The sequence below is a fragment of the Lonchura striata genome, chromosome 8, assembly GCF_046129695.1.
Source record: "Lonchura striata isolate bLonStr1 chromosome 8, bLonStr1.mat, whole genome shotgun sequence".
Lineage (NCBI taxonomy): Eukaryota > Metazoa > Chordata > Aves > Passeriformes > Estrildidae > Lonchura > Lonchura striata.
Window position 1 is genome coordinate 22,889,446 of NC_134610.1, and position 24,292 is coordinate 22,913,737.

General features: G+C 36.6%; 1 protein-coding gene across 7 annotated transcripts in view; it reads left to right on the forward strand.

Annotated features, from left to right (window-relative positions):
* The window catches only part of OSBPL6 (oxysterol binding protein like 6), an 85,184-nt gene that overhangs the window by 12,685 nt on the left and 48,207 nt on the right, over positions 1-24,292 (forward strand). Inside the window, exon 1 of one of the 7 annotated variants that reach the window (XM_021552441.3) lies at positions 9,685-10,079. The exons of the other annotated variants lie outside the window; for them this stretch is intronic. The gene's annotated coding sequence lies outside the window, so the exon portion shown is untranslated. Of the gene's footprint in view, positions 1-9,684; positions 10,080-24,292 lie in introns of those variants that run through there. 7 annotated transcript variants of the gene reach the window in all.

Genomic DNA, 24,292 nt, shown 5'->3' on the forward strand with positions numbered 1-24,292 from the left:
TTTCATTGCCAGCAAAATACGAAGTAAACCCTTTTATTCTTTTTTCTGCTTTAGTGGTGATGCCTAAATCTTCTGTTTCATAAATGTGTAATTCCTGAAAAGAGAAAAGGGGATGCTTGTATTTTGGTCACCAGTTTTATTCATGCAAGTTTATCACTAGAATCCTGCCTGTATTTTGTTGAGCCTGTTCTAGAAAATCCAAATTTGTCACCATTTTACATGGGAATAAGGAACTCTGAGTGGGAACAGTGCTCCCTGATTTGTCAAAGTCAGTGAGCAGAGGGAGGAGGAATACTTAATGAACTCAGTTTGACTGGAGTTTGTGTCAGCCAAGACATCTTCTTGGCTCAGGCAAGATCACAGATAAAATCTTATGGTGGCTGTTAACAGCAAAGTTGGAGGTGTGGATGGAATCCTGGCAACTGAGGGATTTATGTTACGTGAGTGAAGTCAGATGTCGTCATGAAAGAAAATTTTTAGTATCCCGTCCATGAGTATACATCCAGCAGTGATAAATGTCCCCTTTTCAGGTTGAGAATCAGTCCTAACAGAATTGCAGGGGAAGGCTGAGCTGCTTCCTTTTGAGAAATCATGATGACAGTAATTGAAACAATAAGATTGATGTTCAGCTGCTTACTGCTGGAGGTCTTTTTGTTGTCTTTAACTCAGTGTTAATTTAGGTCACCCTTTAGTCTAAGTAAAAGAGACCACAAATGCTATTTCTCTTGACTCTGTACAGAATGTCTAGAGGATGCTGTTCATTTTGGTGTTAATGTATTTTATGAAATGTCTGTTTGATATGGAAATGAAAGGGCTTTTAAAATAATTTGATAGCTTACAGTATTCATTTATTTATTTTGGGCATCCCCCTGTATTCCTGCTTTTATGTATAGTATGGAGTCCTTAAAAAAAGCTTGTTTTATTGGCAATCATCAGGGATGCACAACTGCAGCAAGAGCCTTTGAGTCTTTAATATCCCTGTCCTGCAGCTTGAAGGGTGCAAGCAGTGCCCTCCTTGAGCCCTCCTGAGATAGATGAGGAGCCATGTGTGCAGTAAACTTTGAGGTCTGCCCAAAAATACTGCACAAGGAAATGTGTATTCCAAAAATTAGCTCGCAACTGAAAACAGAATGCAAATAGAAAAAACCCACAAGAGTTACCTTTTTTCTTTGTAACACCAAATTTGTGCAAGTAAAGTTGTAACTCATCATTTGCTCACACAGCTTTTCAGAAAATTAACACACTTCCAATAGAAGTAGTTGTAAGGACAAGTCTTTAATTTTCCTGTTATTTATCTTCCGAATACAGTCCACTAATGTAATTTGTTTTATTAATGCTTTAGAGTGCATAATAATTTATAATAGAGAAATATGACTGTCCTTGTCTCTTCCTCCAGGCTTAAATAACAATGTTTTGTCATATCTATATTGTGTATGTAAAAGTGACATTATGAAACTGAAAATGACTCTGACTATGTTTTGTGGAAGTTGAAAGCCCCTGAATGATAATGGCAGGACATTGTTGACCTTGTTGGTGTGTTAAGTACTAGTGGCTGTGTTTTGGGATACAGAACATCTTGATAGTCAGTTATCTGTGATGTGGGCCCCTCAGATGGTCTTGTTCAAGTGTTCTCAGTTGTAAAATCTGCTTGCTTCTGTTAGAGGACTGGAGTGCTTTCCTCGGGTAGGGGAATATGTCTGAAAAGGTGAAACACATGGAAGGAGCTACCCACTGTGAAAATAATGGAGGCTAAGAAAGTTATTTTGCCAAAAATAGTTGCAAGTACATGCAAATCTAGCTAAACAAACAGTAAGTATATGAGAGCTTTCTGACCAGTTGTGGATAAATAAGTACAAGACTTCTACAGTTATATCTCTTATTCTGTATAGTAGGAGCTATTCCCAGGCCCTGGGAACTGGGATTATCTGGGGGGGTGGGGGGGTGGGGGGGGACAGCATCCTTTGAAAAATAAAGCTAATGAGTTTGAAAATACTTTTTGCCTCCCCTAGACATGAAAGGTGAGCAGAGGCTGGATGTGGTGCATTAGGTCTGCTGAGCCTGGTGTCCTGCCCATGGCAGTAACTCAGAGCAGGGAGCACAGCATCCTGCCCTTACCAAGCCTCTCCCTGTGCTGTTGGACTGCTGTTGGAAGTATCACAGGGAGCTAAAATACCCATTTCCCCACCCAGCTGGTCCAGTCTCTTCCTAGACCTTAAATTTGGCACGTGTTTATTATAATAGAGTGCTACAGTGTGTGTAGGCTTGAAGAAACCCAGAGACATTGCATCCAGTAATGGGGGCTGGGGAAACCTCGTGGTACAGGGCAGACACCAAAGTGAAAACAGAGTAAACACAATTAAAAGAAAAATTTTCTATCCTTCTGCTAGTCTTAGAGGATAGGCTGCAAGTTTCTGCATGGCTCTGGGGCCAGGGGAAAGCAGAGAGGTTCAGGTGGATCTGTGCCTCCTGCGGGCCCTGCAGAAAATAGAGAGACACTACAGTGATCCACAGAAGAGGATTTGTTACTCTGTTGGTTTAGAAAGTGCAGTTTATTGGTTTGTTGTTCTCTGAATAATGTTTCAATTGTGTGCCTTTGTTACTGAATTTAGATTAAGTTTAACAATTATTTTTCATAAAAGGAAAAATGGAGACAATTTTGAAAACTTGAAATTTTATCTGAATACATTTTCAATGAAATGTTCATTTTTGGTGCATCTTGATATTTAAATGTTTTTTTAACTTGAAATTTCTCTTTTCTTCCTTGTCTCAGTCTCTGAACTAAAAAAGAATCTGCTTTCTCATGCAGCCAAAATAGATTCTTTTTTGAGTTAAGGATTTGAGGTTTATGAAACATGTCAATAAACATACCCAAGGAAAAACTTGCTTGTTCCAAAAATATAAGGCAGACTTTTCTAGTTAAGAAAAGTCATCCTAGCATATGGTGTGTTTCTTTTAAGATGCAAAATATATATATACTGAGATGAACCCTTTGGAGGAACTTTGAGGCAGTAACTCTTGCTCTTAAAGCTTCTGTCTTCATTTGTTTCAGCAGACATTTACATTCTGAAGATTTTTCTTCCCGATTTCTAAAAGATGTTAATGGTGCCCTGCCAAACTGTTGTTGACAATCTGTTTCTTGTAGGATACTGTTATATATAAATAGTGCCTTTTTTGTGTCTGATTTTTCAAGCCAGGAGAAACATTCAGATTTGCTTTCAGCATGAGTCTAGAATAACATTGTCTCTGGCATAGGAGCTGTTGTAGTCTTACATGACAACTGTTGTACACATTGTTTTACATGACTGAGGCTGCAGACTAGATGGGGTTTTCTATGTGATTGACATGTTTTTGCATGTAGGGCAAAACATGCCTTGTTTCATACATATATAGCCTGAAGTGTTGTTTTTGGTGCCTCGCTTGCTGTGGCAGTAACCCGTGTTCAGTGCCACCATGCTACTGTGACCTTCAGACAGACCAGCAAAAAAAATCCAACTTGTTTTCTCAGCATCCCAAAATGCAATTAGGAATGGTTGCCTGAGCAACATAACATCGCTGTCCAGTGCCACAGGGGTGGCTGTGGTGCCAGTTGGACTGTTCTCTCAGAAGTGGCACGCTTCCATGCACAAAACAGTGGACCAGCAAAGGAATGTTTTTACTTCCCATTTGTTTTTTATCTTTGCTTGGACTCTCTTCTGCTGAAGTGGTAGAAAATTAGCAAAGGCACAGAGTAAACAGAGGAGTAGAGGCAAAAAAAGAAAGGCCTACATGAACAAAGAAAGGAATCCTATGGGAAAGATGTGGGGATGCTCTGCGTTTTGGATATAGGAACAAAGCAGTGGAAAAAAATCTGGCAGAAAAGATTGTCAATGCACAGAAGCACTTAAACAGAATAAACTCATTTAGAAAAGGAGTGAGGGAGAAAACATGGGCAATTCTGGAAGAGCAGTGTAAATGGGTAAAAATGGGAACTATCTTTTTTTCAAGCATGTAATAGCTCTTACATTAAAACTGTATTAACTAATGAGATTTGTTAAATCAGTTTTGCTGAAAAAATCTGTATTTCAGGTTTTCGTGTTATTATTTGTTTTAGTTTTTGTTCATTATAGAGAAACCAGCAGACTTACTGATGCTTTGATGCTTCGGTAAGTTTCCCTAAAGCAAAACCTACCAAAGATCTCTTCTGGATGCAGGTTACTTATCGATCTTGCGTGGTTACGGCCCACTTGTATTTTGCAGCCAACAGCTCACAAGGGAGCAATGTGGCTGGGATCACATCTGTCTGCCTTTTTTCTTCTCAGCTTGAATGAAGAACTACCTATTTACAGCTAGGGTAACTGTGGGGAGGCCTTGGCACCTGTCCAGACAAAGGGCTCACAGTCATGTCTCTACATCACACAGAGAAGCTGTAGCTACTTTCCTGCTGTTAATCCACCTAATTTTCCTTGTTTTATACACATATAGCCTGTGAATTTTTGCATAGGTCATGTACTGTATGAAATACTTGTTCCATCTGTTCAGAGCATTTGAGGTTTATAATAAATTCAGAGCAATACATAGGTTTAGAACTTGGCTATTTTTTTTCAGCCAGTAAAGAATTATATGGAAGTCTTTCAAAATAAAAGCTAAACTGTGAGAAGAGAATAACACAATAAACTAAATCGGAAGTAAGGAATATTGAAACTAGATGTTTTTAAGGTCCCTTCCATCCCAAACTATTCTATAATTCTATGAAATATTTTCTTTCAGTGTTTTCCTGAGAGGGGTGTATGTGTTTGAATTTTAACTAAATCTAAATCAAGGCTAAATGCAGATTTAGGAGGTCAATTTTAGGATGCATCTAGCTAAAAAAAAATTACTGTTATGTCTAAGATAAAAATAAATAAAATGAAAATATTATGTATGGTTACACTGTCCTCAGACAGATATTTATTTATTTGAATGCAGAACAGTACATTTTTGAAGAGTAGTTGCAGGTAAAATTCTTCATATCTTTAAATGAAGATACGTATAAATGTTATAAATAATAAGCAGAGAGACCCAGGGTATTTTCCCTAATATTGAGGGAATAGAAAAAAAAATACTGAACTGTTTGGTTTTTTTCTTTCTACCTTGGAATAAAAATCTCTTTTATAGTATGTGCACATCAAGGTTTATAATTTTTATCTCTTGACTAAAAATATAAATATCTATAAAAATAAGAAAGGGTTTATTTAGTCTTTACTACAAGAATTGTTTACTTTACACTTTTCAAAGCTGTATATTTTATGGGTTGTTCAGTAAATTCTAAGTCCTATACCTATCATTTCGGGTGTTTAAACAATACATTTATGATGGTCTCCTTTTGAAAAATAAATTATGATTCTATAATTGTAGAAATATTTTTTTTTCTCTTCCATTATCTCCTCATGCAGCCTGTGTGATTTCACATTCCATTCTTCTGACCCCATATTTCCCAGAAGATCTCTACGTATTATTTTAATTAGATGAAAATAGAATTCCGGATACATTTTCTGTATGTCTGCTATTAATGTGATTGGGAAGGGACTCTATGAGCTTTTAAAATTTATTTACTTGTGTGTGTTCCTATGCTGGAGTGCCTTGTCATGTGCAAGTCAAGTGGCACTGTGAGTCACTGTGGTGTCACGTCCCATTACGGTCAGCCTCTCCCATCTTACTCAGCTCTTTGGTGGTGTATGGTCACTGCTACTGAGTCATCTCTCGCAACTTCACTGACAAATTCCTGTTTATTTCTGAAAAGTTTGTTACTGGGGCAGATACAGAACAAATTGGGATGGAATATTTGCTAGGATGCATGCCATAACTGAGAGCTGCTAGCTCAGCACTGGCAGCAGAACTTTTGTGTGCGGTGCAGTTCAAAATACGCTTCTAGGACTGACACTTAAAACTTCTTTTAATCGCTACATAATGAGTTTTTATACTTGAAATTAGTCAAGTAACATTTTTTTCAGGCGACTCTCAGAACAGAGCTGCACTTTTGTAGGCATTAGGGAATTTTTAAGACTAGGAAGAGATGATGAATGTCTTGCTTGGCATGCTACATGAGACAATAGAAGAACCTCCACTTATAATTCCTGCAACCATCTAGTTGATCTGCGCTGTATCATCTGCAATGATTACTCTCTGCTTACACCAATTTAGAAACATAACAAGACAGAAGCAGAAGTAACTGTTGCAAATGTGGAATATATAAGATTTTCTTAAGAAAGGATGTTCTTTGATGTTTTCTCTTTTTATACTTTCAAGCCTAAATAGCAAGAAGGGGGATTTGATGTGTGAAACAGAGAGCTGCCAACAAGCTCCAAGTGATGCCTAGGTGTTAGAAAGCCAAATTATTTGTTGGTAGAATTGCCATGTTAAGGTTTAAGGCTTGACATGAGTCAGTGATCTCAGCGGGTTACCAAAGCTTGGGAAGAAGGGTAGTGGACACATATAATGCAGAATTTACAAGCCACGAGGACATTTGGCAGAACTCTCAAGATAAAGAAGAAACTAATAAAACAAGCCCAGCAACTGTGCTGAATCGGCTCCGGCTGGGTGAGAGGTGTTTCCAGCAGGGGGAGGTCAGGACCAGACTCACGGATCACCGACCCAGAAAACCACCGGCTCAAAAGAAGTGAGAGAGGGCCCGTGGGCTGCTTAGTATAAGAAGTGAGAGAATCATTGTCCAGTGGAAGATAGAATACTGATTAATAAGAGGGCTATGCAACTTGTAGTCATTAAATACTAATTTGTTTGCTAAAATGTACAAAGTGTAAAAAATTTTGAGAGTTGGTGTGTGTGCTTGATTTGTGGAATACCCCTGAGCACCCAGGCTTGCCAACTCAGTCTCTCTCAAGTGTGTCATTATTGACTAGTTGGACACTGGGTGATGAGAATGAATTTTGTGGACAGCAAAACCATCCATGTTATTGAATTGCATCCCATGCAATTCTGCAGTGGGCAGTAATTCCTGAACATCTGTAAAAGTACCTGCTGTGGCCAGAAGTCAGAAATACACCCAACATCATAAATCCTATTGTATAAAAATCCCAGTGATAAAAGCATGGCTTATGCTACCAAGAAAGCAAGCCCATCACCATTGTCTTGAGGTGTCCCAGTGCCTTGGAGGCATATACCCCAGCAAGGAGCTCATACTCACAAATCACATGCCTTTCTCCTTTCTTTCTTGAAATCTGAATTCTGAACAACACTGACTGAATAATGCTATGCAGTTGATCAGTGAATATGAGCATGTGAAGAACTTTTGAGAAATAGTAATTTGATAATCTGTACTAAGAGAAAACCATTTTAAACTATGTTTAGAATACTCAGTTTTCCATTCTGGTACTTGAATAATTATGAGTAAAATGCTTTCCCGTAGAAGTAACAGTACAACTATTGACTCATAATTCTGAGGGGTTTTTTCTTCTATGATTTTTGTGTGGCAAGTGTGAAGGTGCTCTTTAAGTGATTTGTATTTTGCCTTAGCCTGGAGCTGCTGCACGCCTATCTCCCATGTGGCTTCAAAGACTTGGTTTGTAGCATTGCAGATGTAAAGATGATGTATTTGGTCATTATGTGCTCTATTTGTCCTGGCTCTAATAGTGGCTTTTCTGGTTCAAGAAAGGCAATGCAAGCAGCATCTGCGGCTTTGTAGCAGTTTTGCAGCAGCTTCAATCTTCATAAGTGTGTCAGATTCTTTCAGTGAATAAGTACTTCACAGCACTGTTTTCTCCTTGGTGGATTTGCTTTATATGTGATATGTTCCTTAGGAACAAGTCTGTTTCTTTTGTGTGATAGATCACAGTGAGGATTTGTGTCTTTTCCATGTATCTTTTGGAGTAAGGAATGAGACCCATTAAAAGCCAGTGTTGATGTCAACAAGCCTCACTGGTGACAAATACACATGTGTAATATCCTTGAACTGGCTGTACTAATACATAGGGTTTTTTTTTTTTGTTGTTTTGTTTTGGTTTTTTTTGTTGCAATTTTCCAAGGTGAGCTTGTACATTAAAATATACTAGAGTTGTCTTTCTCTGAAGAAGGCATCTAGGATTTGTCTCTGGTTCTTTGTCTGGTGTGTGAAATATGCTACTTAGATAATTAACCTAGACTTCTGTGATGATAGGTGTCATGTGTAGAAATAGTATTTATATAGTAATTGTCTGGTGATGCTTGTAGGTGGTCAGGAAGGGCTTGTATTTCTGGTGGTGCTAGTTAATTCCTGGAAAGAAGCCTCTTTCCTGTAGCTCCCTACCTATTGCAACCTTCACCTGTAGTTCAGAAGGACAGTGTGTCCCAATACAGGTGTGGTGTTTTTCCCTTTCTCTGAAGTTTTGTCAACACTTCAGTTTTAAAGCACTTATTAAATAATCTCAGTTAGGATGCATTTTTTAATATTATGGGATTAAAATCTGTGTATTACATCTAATGTATTTCTTTAATAATTGGCTTTTGTGGCCTTTCAGCCACAAAAGACGGGCAAACAGTAAAAGTCTTAAGCATTCCTGGATAAACATTTCAAATTAGAATAGTTAGTGTCACTGTGACTAAAACTCATAATTTTTTTGTGTGCCTGTAGAGTTTAGGACACTGCAGAATATCCCTGATATCTGCAGTGTGGAGCATGGGCAGTTTTAAATGGTCTTCTACCTTAACAGTCTTCAGGAGGGAGGATAATGGAAGTGTGGTTCCTGAGTTCTGGCTTCTTTCCAGGGGCTTTCAGGCAAAGCAGAGTGGCAGTAGTCACGGAGGCTTTTGTGTTGGGAAAGCTTTTACTGATTGCATGGGTCACACCAGCACCTTTTCTGGGATGGTAGACCCCTAACTGGTGTAAGTGAAGAGTGAGATTTGGTTGCTGTCAGTTTGCTTTTAATATGTGACTTAGTGGGCTCTGACTACTCCCAAGTTTTGAATTACTGCTCTTGTATTTGACATGAGTGTGCCAGATTTGACAGGTAGGAAATTACTAAGATTCCTTTTAGAAATGAAATTATGAATCATGGGTTTCTGCTGATAATGGAAACATGCTAAACCAAACAAAGATGGGAACTTTTAAAGAACATCCCACATTCCTCTAATTTCTGCCTCTTATTTCTCTTTTCTTTTCAAGCATAATAAAAATGTTATGAGGGCTTTTTTTTTTTCTTTTTTTTTTTTTTTTCCTGGCATGATATTGTATTATTTTTTCCAAATACTAGATAAGAGCTGTTTGGATATTTGCAGATCCACAAGCTACTACCCTTATTATATTGAAAAAACAGCTCAAAGAGAGCTACTTTAACTTTCTTACATTATTAAAATGCCATTAAATAGATACAGGCCTGTAGGGACAATACTGCATAATGTAGGTGTTGTTTCTGTCCTGGTTTTTAGTTGTAGAATGTCACTTTGGTTTTACATCTTAATAACCTTCCCATTCTTAGTAATCCACAGAGAGAAATGTAATTGCATGCAATTTTTGTTTCTCTTGGAGCAGTAGTTAATAATTTGGGGGATGGGTTTGGTGGTGGCTTTTTCTTGTAGGGGAACTGTGAGTTAATTGCTCAATTGCAGTGAACTGTATGAAGAGGAAAAGTATGGACCTGATGACAAATTCCTCTGTTCTTCACTTTCTCATGTGCTGCTTTGAGCTCCCCACTTTCACTAAATCTATTCTACTGGAAGTGGCCACTGCACTTTATCATTTCCAAGCAAACAAAAGGAGATTAGTCTCCTGGGTGGTCAGTGACAGGCGTTTCACTTACCACTTCTCTTGTCAGGGTGTTCCAGCAGGTCCATATGATGGCTAAATAGAGATGGTGCTGTGTACATAGCAGGTAGATCAAGGAGAATTGAACTGACAGCTGTAGACTACCTAGACAATTCTATTTATACCTTCTTCATGGTTCCAGATTTGTGATTACTGTTTGTCATCGTGTATTGCATCCAGGACAGCATAAGGAATTGGAGCTTTTTCTACAGTTCTTTTTGTCATTCATTATTTTCAGCTTCAAAATTGTAGCGAGAGAGACATCAACGTAACTGATCCTATATTGGAACTTCCTTCTGTGGCAGACTTTCACAAGACATTATTTGAGGTGACATTTTCCTTTTGATTTGTAAATAAACATCTTATCCCAATGTTGTGTAACAAAAAGTAGCAGTATTTTAGCTGATGATGTGAACCTAGAACATTCAGTGTCAGCAGGTTGGTTTTTGCCATTTTATTTTATGCAGTAAAATTATAATTAGAGCTTTTAAAGGCAGCAGTAGTAACTTGTGCCTCTTTGGAACAGATAATATATTTATATTTGGAAGATTTTCAAGAAAGTGGTAGCTCAAGTCTTTGGCTCAATTCCATTTGATTGAATGTACTGTTATTGGAATTTTTAGTCATAATTTAGGTGATGAGTCATTTCTGATTAGACAAAGAGCAAAGAATCAATCTATAAAGAAACCCAAGATTTGAAATGAGAATGACAGTCACAACAGAATAAAATAAGGAAATGTTGGAAACCTGGCTATCAAATCCTGTAGCATCTCCATTTAGTATACTTTTATTTGTCTAGTGAATGAGGTAATAAAGAAAACCCTTGAAAATCTGTCTCCAATTAATGAAAGCTACTATCAGTATGGTAATAGAATAAATGCTTTAATGAACAATTCTTAAACTAGTTCTTGTTGTATACCAACAGTAGTTCACTTAATGCAGTAAAATATATGATAGGCTTTTTTCTGCTAGATTCTTTTGAACTGTTAACTTTCAGTTTACTTCCCTTGGGATTGTGAGGTGATGGTTGCCACACAAATATATAGAGGTGGTAGCAGAAGAAGGTAGCAGAAATGGAGTGACAGCCTTTTTGCTCTGATGCATAGACCGTACAAATGTGAAGCCTTTGTGGTTTCTTTGATGTAAAAGTCACAGAAAAAGGCCTTATTACTTGTCCTTTATCCTGGTGTGAGGATTTACAGAGCAGCTCATCAACATCAGTGCCATTGTCCTTTTTGTGCAAGGTAGAGTTACAATCTACATTCCTTGTTATTGGCCTTGCCAGCATTCACAAGCCATTTGAAAATCAGTCATTTTTTTCTTTGAAAAGTGACTTACTGAAATACCAGCTCCAGTTTGGTGAAGCCCTCAGAGCAACTGGAGATGGAAGAGGAGAAAGTAAGATACATGTGATGGAAAAATGTATGTCATTTCCTAAAGGACTTGAGAAAACATGCAAATACTTTAATCAAGTGAAACAATATTAGACTTATACATATATACCAGGTACTTGCTTTTGCTTAATGTTTTAAAGTCAAGGGAGGTAGCTGAATATTTGCTATATACACACAGAAAAATGAAAACTGGGAATATTTTACTTGATGTTTCTTTCACTTGTGCTTTCTTATGCATCTTCCCCATTTAGATGACAGACTGGGTTAGTAATTTTATTTGTCTGAATCAAATTTCAAAGAAAATGTGTAAATCGTTTATAATGCATCCCTTCTCTTACTATCTTCCGTGTTATATAGTGCTGCAATTGTGAATATTGCAGTCTTAATCTTACATTGAAGGTGCTGGATAATCCTTTTACTGGATTTTTGTCTCCCAGCTGAAGCTATCATTACCTCATCTTAGAAGGACCAAAAAAAAAAAAAAAACCAAAACCAAAAAATCCATCTAGGAGCTTTTATTTCTATTTGTTACTGCTTTATGATTTTGCTGCTTCCTCCTCAATGTAGGCAGGAGATGTCTGTGTTAGAAGTAGCATCTCAAGAACATGGTCTATCCTGTCAGCACTTCATCATTCAGTTTTGCTATGCTAACACTAAAGGAGGACTCAACACAATGTTGATCCTCTGGGTATCTCTGGCTTTGATTATAAATTGCCTTTCCTCAAGCGTTTACTATCCTTGATAGTGCTGGATTCAGATTTCTGTATAAGTTGGAAAGCTGTCTCTCCCAAAATGTTTATGACCACTGAAAGCTTACCTGATTCCTTTCCCTACAGCAGTTCATTACTATGCAAATGCTCTTGCATAGTTGCTGTTGCTCTCCACCTTCTTGCTGTGCCATATCTTTGTACTCTTAAGTTATCTTTGTCTAATGGATGTGATTAATGAAGCTGATAGCATTAGCAGGTAAAATGAATATTGTTGTGATCTCTGTGACATCCTTAGCCTTTGTTTTTTTTTTTTTTTGGCATGTGGATTAATGCAGTGTATGGCAAATATTATGGTGTTGGCACTTGGCTATCATGGGCTCCTAGGGGTAACCACTGCAAACTGAAATAGTTTGTTTAAGCAAAAACCATCAACATTAACTTTGTTAATTAATATAAAAGTTATTTATATATGACTTCTGTTTTGGATTCATTATGACAAGTTAGAAATCATCATTATAAGTAATGAAAGAGGATTTTTATTTAAACCTCTTCATGAAAATATGGTCTGGAAAAGGAGGCTTATCTTCTTTATAAATATGGTTTTGGGAGTTAGCTCCTGCTGTGATGTTCTCTGGAAGCAGAACTTGACTTAACACCTTGTGCCACAAACAGCATTTTAAACAGGGCAGCATTTTATTGTGAGAAGAAACAAGTTTTTTGCAGATCACATTGACAAACACAATCTGTTAATGGTTTGCTTGTGTAAAGAACAACACTTAAAAAGCAGGCAAAAATAGTTCTAAAAAAACCTAAATAGGCCACAGCAGAGTCATATCCAGCTATAATTTACCAAACATTGGCAAAATCTTTTTCGCTTCAGCATTGCCATGTGGAGAACTCTGTTGTACATTCTGTTTTTACATCTCTGTGCTGCAGCAGCCAGACTTTATTTATAAACAGTCAATTAGCTCTATCATCTCTAATTTATGGAATATATTATGTCAGAGAAATACCCATCTGAAATTTGATACCATTATTCTAGAAAACACTCAGATACAAAGGATCTACAGAAGTTAATATTCCATAAGTCTTCTCCCTGCTTCTTCAAAGTGAAACTGTAAATTTGTAGATACCAGTTTTAATGTAAAAGGTTCCTACAAAGGCCTTTCCAGTAAAGGATAAATAATCTCAGATGTTTGGAATTATTGATCATTTTTATTTTTGGAATGTACTAGCTGCACATATTTTTAATCTCTAATTGGTCATAATTAAGAGATCTTTTTTTCCATTGAGGCCTGTGATATATATTAATGGAACTATTGAATTATTAGTAATAGCTGCTGTGGCACAACACACACAGCTGTGTTGGTTTAGCTGTGTGTGTAGCTTTTCAGTGCAAACTAGATAGGTAGTGGAGTGTAAATGGAATCACTGTACTAGGCAGGATTTCAGAAAGCAAGGGATGAATGTGGGGCAAAATGTTCTGCATTATCCGCTATGAATAAGTGAATAAGTGAAGATTGAGGCAGAGGTACCACAGGAAAAGTGACATCTGTGCAAAGCAGACCCTCTGTGAACTTTTTAGTGGGATTTTATTGCAGCAGTGGAAGCACAAATACCAGTGATTTATGTCATTTTGAAACCAGGTTTGTGTGAGTACTGGATAAATAGGGTGACATTCTTTTAATGACATATTTTCAGCAGTTGCTGTACGATAATAGAAAATTATGTGTTTCTGTTTGGTTTGTTTATTTTTTTTTCCATTTCTCTATTAACACAAACTCAAAATACTTCACATTGTTTCTAGGAAGCCACTGCCTTACATGGTCCCATTAATACTTTCAGATTGTAAAAGCTTCTGATGGCAAACTTGAGAACTGTTACAATGGTATTTTATTACTTTTTTTGGTTTTTTAAAGACAGAATGCTGCAACCTGCCAGGCTCTTTGCTGGGAGTGCTTGGCACTTATGCAGCCATGTCGCTGGATGTTGTTGTACAAACTATCCTGTGGGTACAGCACTACAAACATTTCATCTCGATGGTTTGAGGCAGCTGGTGCATGCTAATTCAATGATTTTTCTTTGGTGCTTTATCCACTGCTTAAGAATGTTATACCTCTGAAATACTTTTCACTTTTAATTACAAACCCATCACAAAAGAAGCAACCATCCTTCTCTTGAGCGGGCTACTCCAAATGTCAGGAATTCCTAAGGAAGGTTAAAATACTGCAAAGTCATACTGACTTCATTGCATCTGCAGTTACAGTCTGTTTGCAGTTGCTCACTGTTCTAAGTGCAGAGGTCCAATTTATAGCTATTTGCTTACTAAATTTAGATTGGACAAAATTAGAATTTATCATTACACATCTGTTCAGGAGGTAAATATTTCATTACCTCATTATAACATGATTATTACATGATACCATGCAGAAGACAGAGGTGCTGCAGCATGGCCATCTGATGCAGGGATACCATAAGGAAGTGAGGATGTGACAGTCCCTGTTGACATCTGATTCTGGTACTTAATCCTCCCACCCCTCTGGGATTTGGAGGCTCTTTGAGTGCAGTGAACTCTGAGTCTCTGCTTTCCTAGATGGAAAACAACTGTGCTTGGCTAAATTTAATTGAGTTAAAAGTACACAGGGATCATTTTGCTATTCTGATTTCTATTTCAGGTATGATGAAATGATAATTAAAAAATTGCTAGAAAATTGTAATTGTTTTATGGGCTAGATATAGCAGAAGAACATATGGGAATTTACACACAGAGGTGAAACAATCCCAACACGTTTGCCATATCTGGGACTAACAGTGTCATCCAGAACATGAGGAGAGGGGCGAGTCCCCTCTGTTCAGGGCAGTGTGGTTGTTTGAAGAAACCACTTTCACTGAAATGCTCATTTTCTTGTGTGGTCTTCTGGATGAAGACCACCTCTTCAGAGAAGAGTGGTCAGACAAACAACTGAAGACAAGTAAATAAACTAATATTTAATTTCAACTTTTGACTTTAGAAAAATATTCCAAGATTTATGAAGTATTTTAGTGCTTTCCTGCTTTTTTTCTTTTCTGTAAGAAGTGTGTATATAAAAATTGCATAATGAAAAATTAGCCATAATCCATGTTCCAACAGTCACAATTTCTATAATTTATAATATATAATTATAACTAACTATCCACTGCTATTACCATTTTGTTGATTAAGAGATGATAGTGCTTCCATTGCAACAGTCCAAAAAAAGCATACTTTGAATAACTGCAGTACCAGAAGGCAAAAACAGTTTCAGTTTTTTTCTTTTTTTCACCTTCCCTTCTCCAAATTTGTTCCTACAGAGTTCATCTTTCCATGAGCTGGAAAGGCAACATATTTAGGTCACCTGCATTGTAGTTTAGTCACTCTTGGTCAATCTCATGCTAGCTCATCTGCTCAAAAGAATACATTTTCTGAGTCAGTAAAAACCCCATGGAGTTCATTGATTTATTTTGTGATTTTTTAGACCGCCCCATTCATATGAACATCAGCTGCCTTCTAAAACAGGAAGCACAGAACAGTGGAACAGTCAAGACTTTCTGTTATGTCATTGATGTTCACAAGCATCAGAGGACAAGATGTTATTTTAGATGACCCGAGGTTTTTGGTTATTTTTAATTCAGACAGACCTTAAATCTAAATTCATCCCTCACTGACCTCACTTTTAACTGAATGTATTAGAGAAAGAAACCTGACATTTCCTGTATGAATTAAGCAAAGTTGCTGTTCACTGGTGCCTGTGATTCACCCTGTCCCTCTGACAGGAGGAGATGGTCAGACCTGTGGGTGAGCCCTCTCAGCAGTCCTGGTTAACGTCCTGTTTTCTGCACTGGAGCAGCAATTCTGTTGACTGCTAGGTTTTGCATCCCTCTCTTGCTGTGCCCTGAGTGCAGCTGAGTCACTGCCTTTGGCCAGATGCTGGATTTGCCTCTTGGCTGTTCCTTTCAGTTGTGTTTGCAGTGACGTTAATGCACATCAGCCAGCAAAATGCTGAGTGGTGCCTTCACCGCTGAACCTCACTTTTGGCTGCTCATATTTGATTAGCAGCTGGCTAACTCTGGGCTTGCTCAGGAAAAGAAGGAAGCAATTCCTTTTATTTCCCCAGTACTATTCATTTGCTTTCTCTTTCACCTTAAAATAAAATAAAGAGGGTTTTTCACCCTCCAAGTTCTGTGGCATGTATGAGAGCTTGCTGCAGGTTTTGCATTCAGTCTACCTCACTGATACTCTGAGAAGCTCTCCAAAAGGCACCTCTCCAATGATATTTATTACTACAAAAGTAAAATATGAAACTCTGACATTCACAGATGGAAGAAAAATGAATTATTTTATGTGTCGTAACATTTTAAAAAAGCTTTAAATTCACTTTGTATAATTGAATGGCTTAAAAAACCTATTTCATTCATTCCAATGTAGGTAGAATGAAAAATATCTAAGTACCTGGTAAATATGGCATGATTTGAAAAGTTCTTATATTGGGTTAATGAACTGCTAAATCAAAGTTTTAAACATTTGGAGCTGAATAAAAGATATTGTACCTGAGTGGTATTTTAAATTAAGAATGTGTGCAAAATTTTGATATCAACAACCATGAATGTTGATAACATTAGGCAATAGTTATTGGCTGACAACATCAGTGAATTGGATGCAAACCTGAAACGTGATTTGTCAAAAACTGAATTTGTTTTTTACTAGTGAAACTGAAGAATTATTCTAAGTCTCTTTAAAGTCATAGTGAGATTAGGCATTTAGGAATTCTCTCTTGCAATCAGTTTGGGAAGTTTGCATTTGGACATGAAAGAAAATGTATTAGTTCCTAGTAAATATTGTGGTAAAGCATAATGTCAAAGTGTTATAAAGCGTTGGCAGGCACTTGTCATTTAGGGTTTGAGTGCAACTGTTATGTTGGAGCATTAATGAGGACTTTGAAAGAATTCATTGCAACCTGCAAACTCTGTATCTTCTGTAGCTGGCCTGGCTCCATGCTAAAATTACACTCCTTAAAATGCTTTTGTGAAGTACAACTGACTCAGAGTAAGCGCTGATGTTGCTGGTATAACTCAATACAAACTATTTTGCAAAGAAAATTACAAATAGTTTGTGATAAAGTGATAGTGTACCACAGGTTTAGTTATGTTAAAATAAGTCATCTTTTGCTTGCTGTTATACCATTCATTTTTTGTTTGGATGAAGAAAAACTTCTTCATATCTCAGACCTAGAGAGAGGAAAGACCGGTTATTGCAAAGTGGCAGGGTGCAGTCAAATGGTCCTTAAATCCTAATTTTAGATTCCCTTTGTTTATTTTTTTTTCTTGTGGTTAGAATCTGTAGTCATGGTCTCTCCCAAGAAGAGCAAGTTTTTGCAAATGCAGAAAATGTTTAAAATTTTTTCTAAAGAATTTTTTGCTGCTAAATGAGCTTCTAGGCTCATGCAATAATGATCATCCATCACTTACTGAAGTGTTAAAAGGCAGGTTGTGTTTAGACAGGTGGAACAGGGCTTTCCGCTGGGCATTACTAACCCTGGTGCTTTCTATAAGCCACCAACATGTATGTGTCCTGTCCCAAATTCTGGGGAAGTGTAAGTAGAGTAAGGCTCAGAGAGAATAGTAGTGTTTGATATCAGGAGAGAAGGATGGTTGTTTGCCAGTTGGCATGTTTGCTAATTTATGCATGTGTAACTGTTAATTGTGGCCAAAGATTTTTGTACTTTTTGTCCAATATTCTGTTGAAGCACACCATGTTTGCTACTGTGTCCATGATGATTAATTAAAGATGATTAATCGTCATGTTGATGTCTAGATTGTATAAACAAGGACTGCTCTGGGAATTAGGGGAGGTACCATTGGGCTCAACCAAGCTTTCACTCCTCCTCTTAATTTGCTTAATACAAGCCTTTCTGCATGCACATCTGACTATAAAATATTTTTCAATTCTTCAGTTATGCCAATTCTTCCCTAAACTCCATCAAGCTTATTAAAAATCTTTTAGAAACCTGAGAAAACTGAAGTTAGGTGACTGAAGTGTTGCAAAAACATTGTATTTGTGCACTAGCAAATTTTGCATTTGTAGAGAGCTCTTCTGTGTAGTAGGCAAAAGTTTGACAAAGACTCTTGATTAAGACTTGAGTTTAGACATATTTAAGGGAGAAATAATTTGCACATTCTTAATAATGCAGGAAAGTTAATTTTTGCAAGAATTTTTTGGATTTGTGGTCTGTTTACAGCACTGAAAGCTTTAGCACTGGAATGATTTGCTATGTTATATCGTTTATTTCAAACAGGAGCTAAGCTGGAAAATTCCTTTGGTCTTTTTTATGTTATGTGACTCCAATATTCTATTCTGGTTTTATAATCTGTGTATGTACAAAAATCAATACATATTAGCAGTCATTTTCTGGCTTTAATATTTTTGGGAAATCAATGACTGATGAAAAACATGCAGCTTTTCAATGATGAAAATATTCTAGAACTACTCAGATATTTCCTTCTGTGCCAGGTGCCTTAGGGCATTGCTGTCCTCATATTAGATCATGCTTTGTGCACAGGCAAAGGCAATTCAGTGTGGTGTAATTTCAGCTGAAATTATTAGCAGTGTTAGAAGTAGAGAGTTTCTTCTATGAAAAATACATGTTACTTTCGAGTACACTGCGGTTTTGGTCAGTGAAGTTGAATGTTGATTCATTAATATTCCAAAGGTTGGAAGAATTAAGCATATCTAGCAATTAATGTGTGCTGGATTTAGTATGAGGATAGGAAATCTTATGTGTTTCCCTCATGGAAGAGAGTTAAGGGATAACCAACTGGGTATTAGCAGAAAAGGGATTTTTTTTTTTTTTTTTTTTTTTTTTTGTTGTTGTTGTTGTTGTTGTGGGGTTTTTTTTGGTCACTGATTCACTCTGTCAAGAAACTACTTTAGAGCAGCTGCCTGGTTTTATTTTCAGTTTAATTTCAGTCAACGTCTTAAACTTTGCAGGAACTTCAAAAGTGATTATTCCATCTCAGGCTCTTTTCAGCCATGTCTGTGATTCCTAATGTATTTTTCAAGTGCTCAAGACATTTTTGATTTTTTTTTTTTGCCATGAGCAGTAATTGTCTATTTTTCTTTTCTGACTTTCTAATGAAAAGATCTCTGAGTGAAGTGCAGCTAAACTTGTATAGTAATGAGATAAAACAAATTACTTTATTATGTGCTCCTGGTCTTCCATGGAAAGTTAGGTTTTAAATGTGTGTCAGTAAGAAACACAAATATTAACAGTGATCAGAATCTATCTTTCTCTACACTTGAAGAACATGAAACATTATTCCATACAAAATATCAGACTTAATAATTGCCTAGTGAAAGATGAAGATAAAATTGGAAAACCTTAAGTGGAAAATAATTGGGCTGTACCAGAGGTAGAACTAAGAAAAAAAATAATTCCTTTTATTGTATCCCTTTTTCTGTGTTGCTTTGTTTTCTTGGTTGGTTGGTTTCAGTTGCAGGAGAGAGGCTGCATTACAGTCTAACCTGAACTCTTGCTATGGAATGGGTCATGGAATGAATTTCTTCTTCCAAATCAGCAGTGGTGACTGAGCTTTGAATGCATTAAAAAAAACCCCAGACCTTGAAAATTCTGGTCTGAATCTGAAAATGTCTTCTCATACCTCTACACAAATACCCATTGTAATCCATAGTGTATTTTATCAGTATTAATTATCTTCACTATTATAAATCTGTGCTTTTTTTCTAACTGGCATATACTTATCTCCCTTTTCCCCTTCTTAGATTTTGCTATACCTTTGAGAGGAATTCTAACAATAAGTTCCTTCCCCCCATATAGTGGGCCATAGATTGTCATCCAGTGACACTTCAATCTTCTATTTGACAAACTAAATAGATTGACCTCTATAAATCTTTTATTAGTAGTGATGTTTTTCAATCTTGTGGTCATGCTTATGGTTCTCTCTTGAACCTATTTGTGAATGTCTTTGAAATGCTGACAGCAGAACTGGATGCAGTGATTTAGTAGCAGTCACAGAGGCAATAGAGCCTCCCTATTCCATCTCAATATTTCCCAGATTACCTATTAGCCATTAGCTATATTATCCTGTGCAGCTGTGATCTCCTTATTATTTGTCAAGCTAATTACTTCTAGGAATAAAACTGCATTTTTGATCCTGGATGTGACCTTCCCTGTTGCACCCCAAAAATCGTGGTTGGTGAAGCTCTGATTAATATGCTGGTTTTGTGTCTCTCTGTTTTCTCCACGACCTGATCAAAATCCATCAATTCTAGCCTTTTATTTGTTCCCATAAAAATATTGCATTTATATTGAGACAGCACTGATTGTTTTTTTTTTTACATCCTTCCTACAAATGTTTGTTGATAATGTTCAAAATCAGTAAAATATGAAGCTCTTAATTTGCTGTGAATCAAAATTTTACTTGGTAGTTTTGAAACATAGAGCTAAAATGTAATGTTTTTGTGGTAGTGGAAATAAAACATGCAGAGAAGCAAGAGATAACTTAATAAATGAAGGGCAGTAAAATGAAACCAGACAACATGAATTTCAAGGGTCACAAGAAACTTTCAGCCTCCTATGCTCTCAAAGATTAATACAGTTTTTGTGAAAATATGTTATAGCTTTTGGAAGGGAAATTAGTTTCTTTGCTTCTCTCAGTTGAGATTTTATTAAAAAGCTGCTAAAGTGTCTTGAGGGTTCTAATCTATTTTTCTTTTGTTCAAGTTGCTGAGTGAAAAAAAGAAAAAAAAAGTAAAATAAGGAAAAAAAGGGGTTCTGACTTTTAGTTTTCAAGAGCTTGTTGAAAATCGTGAGGGTTTTTCCAATGGAAAAAACAAAAGCAGGATGCATGAAAATTCTTTAAAACACTTCCTTTTGATTAAAATTTTTGGCTTTTTTTTTTTCTTTAATTGAGAAATTCTCTGAGAAATACTGGATGGAAAGGGAATATTCCCCATCAATATTTTCAGTTTTAAACAACGGATGTTATAGCATGTACTGCATTCTTTTTCTTCGGTTTTTTATTTTTTCATATGTCCTAGATTTAGGTTAGGATCATCCTAGAAAGGATGATAACATCCATCAGTTAGTTTTTCCTGTTTAATGTTTGACTGGCATAGATTGCACGTTTGTGTTTATATGTTTGTGAAGATGTGTAGCACCGAACCCTCTGCTCTCAGCAGTCTGTTCCAAATGCCTGTGCCAGAGGCCGAGAATGCTGACTCTGATTTATGCAAAACATTTCCGTGCCATGCAGATCAATAGTCCTCCATTGCTGTAACAGCCTGAGGAACATGGAACAACAAAGATTTCCTCATGAAAATCCTGGGACCACATCAGCTGCTGAGGCACTCCTCAGAGGCTGCAAATGGGTTGAGGGTTTATTTTGAAATTAAAATCATCTAATACTGCCATTAATTTGAAATCATCTAAACTGGAGGTTTGGACATACTGGGACTCCACTAATTGCTATGAATGCTTCAGGGCCTCTGAAGGGCAGGAAACCCTGCTTAATCGTCTAGGCAAGCAGAAAATAGAAAAGACAGATGTTGTGCCGTCCTCCTCTTGTCTGAATCTGATTATCTGTTTTTTGACCTCATCCATCTATTTGATGAAATCTGTCACACTTGTGTGAGATACAGAGATACATGCCCATGCAAGTGATTTTCTTAATATTGTTATAGCCTTTATATTATTGAGACATGCTTGGACTAGCCACTCAGGGAATAACTCAGAGTTAAAGAAATTATACCAAGTGTTGGGGCACTCAACATTCTGTTAAGGATGACATGAAATAAGAGTATCTCAGAATTGGTTGGTACAGCAGTCTCCTGTGCAATATGCTTTGGATGATGTAGGATTACACACAGAAGTAGACCTTAAAAGCTAAAAACCTTCCAGATGCTTATTTCCAAGCCTGTAGCATTGCATGGGGTTAAAGGCTTTTAGACATGATCTAAAAACATGATCTGTTTTCCAACCTAAATGATTCTGTGATCATGGAGATTGCAAATTGTGCTAAGTGCAGCAGTTTGGTCTGTGTCGGAGCACCTTTCCAGGGTAGCGCTGCATTGTGACTAATTTCCTAGCTAACAGGCAGGATCTAGAGCCTCTTGAATAAGGGATAAACAATGATTTATGGCAGTATTTAGGCACTGTATGCATTGCTGTATATAATATCAGACTGAGATTTTGCATATGGCAATGTTGTTATGAATGCCTGAGAATAGACATGTATATTTATTATCCAAACCTTCAGTAGGCAGCTCATAAGAATACTTGAAAAGAGCAATGGTAATACAGTCATTTGATTCTAATATCTTCTACCTTAAAAATAATTAAGTACTGTCTAGATTTCCCATTTTTCCTGTAGCACCTAATTTATTCCAATTTACAAATGTTGGACCTCAAAATAAATCATGAGTGGCTCCCTTAGATCAAGTGTTGTTTTGCTGTCTTTTAATCAGTGATTTAAAATTCACTGCTCAGAGGTCTGCAAACAAAAAATGAATTTATGAAAACCTTTTCTTAAAAAGTTAATACTTTGCTAAAGTAATGTGGCTGATTCTCAAATAGTGTCTGTAAAGGGATTGGTTCTCTTGTCTGTTAAAAAAGAAAAACAACAAACTGCTTATTTCTTACAAGTGGTCTATTAAATCATCAAATCATTGCTACTGCATTCAGAATTTTGTTTCCATTATATTTTTGTGTTAGCAACATTCATGTACTGTAACAAAAGCTGGTTATGATTTTCGTGCATGGAAGGTCAGCAGTGAAGAGGGAAAGAGGCAGTTGCATATTGCTCATTATATGAGAACAAAGGTTGGCCTTCAGTGAGTGCTCCAATGTTGAATGACTGTGTTACACAGCACCACAGAAAACCTCCTCCTTCCCAAGTGAAAAGCAGCCCGGGATCAGTTTGAATGTTTTCCTTGAATTAATGTCAGTGACTGTTGCATACTTTTGTTTCATTTATGTCTAAAGGCTGATCTCTGTGCTCTAAATTGTCTTCTCAAATTACTCCAATACCACAGGAGAGATTAAACACTGAAGTATTCTGGGCACTCCTGCAGAAAAGACTCAGAGTGAGAAGCAACATAACATTAATCACAGAAGTCTGTTACTTGAGTCCAGACTTCATTTTGAGTTACTGATTGAAAACTTTAATTTATCTTTTATATGACATGCATTTATTCATAACTCTGGATTTATACAATTTATGTATCTGTACTTTTTCATCATTTCTGCTAATAGCTTTTTTGCAAACCTGCAGTTGATGCAGTTGCCCAGGCTTGGTGGGACACTTTTAGATTATGGGACAGGACAGAGATTTCCTATTCAGTGTCAGTGGACTTGCCATACAGCAATGGCTTATTAAAGCATGATAGCCAAATATTCCTACCTTTAATTTGCTTATATTCAATTCCACATGCTGCTTTTCTGCTCGGTGTCACCCAATTATTTTTTGCAGTTTATACAGCTTGTGTTTCCGAGTCTTTGCCCAGTTTACTCCCTCACGCAGTGTCTTGTGTCACTCAAAATTTTTTTTTTTCTCCCCAGTAAAAATAACCTCTCTCCATTTCATTACTCCCCCTCTCTGTTTTGTTTTTTAAATTTTAGCAAGTAGCAAAAAAATTAATCAATTTTAAAATGAAATTTCAAATAACGACAATCTGTGTAGCCTCAAAAACAATGTACTTTATTCATTGAAGAAAATGAGGAGTAATGAATTTTTAAACAGATATTCAGTGTCTCCTTCAGTATTTTGACACTACTGAGCAGTTCAATATACAAAATTCCAAGAAATGCTTTTAAAAGATGAACATCAAGCATTGTAACCCAAGACAAAAGGCGATGAGAAATCACTAAGTAGGTCTCAGCTCTTCCTTTTCTTTCATACTATTTAGTAGTATTAATATAAAAATAATCACACTCTACAGCTCAGTAGTGGATTGGTCATTTATTTTAGTGTATTTGAAATAATTTTGTTTCATATGATAGACAGCAGGACTTCAGGGAAAGCAAAATTTCTCTAGTGTAAAAATTAGTGGTTTCTGATATGAAAACTGAAATGTCATTTTCCTTTGTTTATTTAGACAGAAAAAGACAGAAACCCTTTGAAGACAGAAAAGAAATGAATAATGAAGGTTTTTTTTGATCTGTTTAGTGTTTGATTTAGGACACCAGAGGGTGTGGAGGGTAAGTCTCAAACTACACCATTAATGAACTGAGAATAAATTAGATAAAAATAACTGTATAGGAAAAAAATATTCAGATCTTAGTTGAAGTAGAGAAAGGATGAAGAATGGGGAATCTGTAGCTTTTAGCCCCCCAGGCCCAGATAAGTTTTAACAATTGAGATCCAGCCAAAAACTTTGAGAAAACCATATCTTGACTTCAATTTTA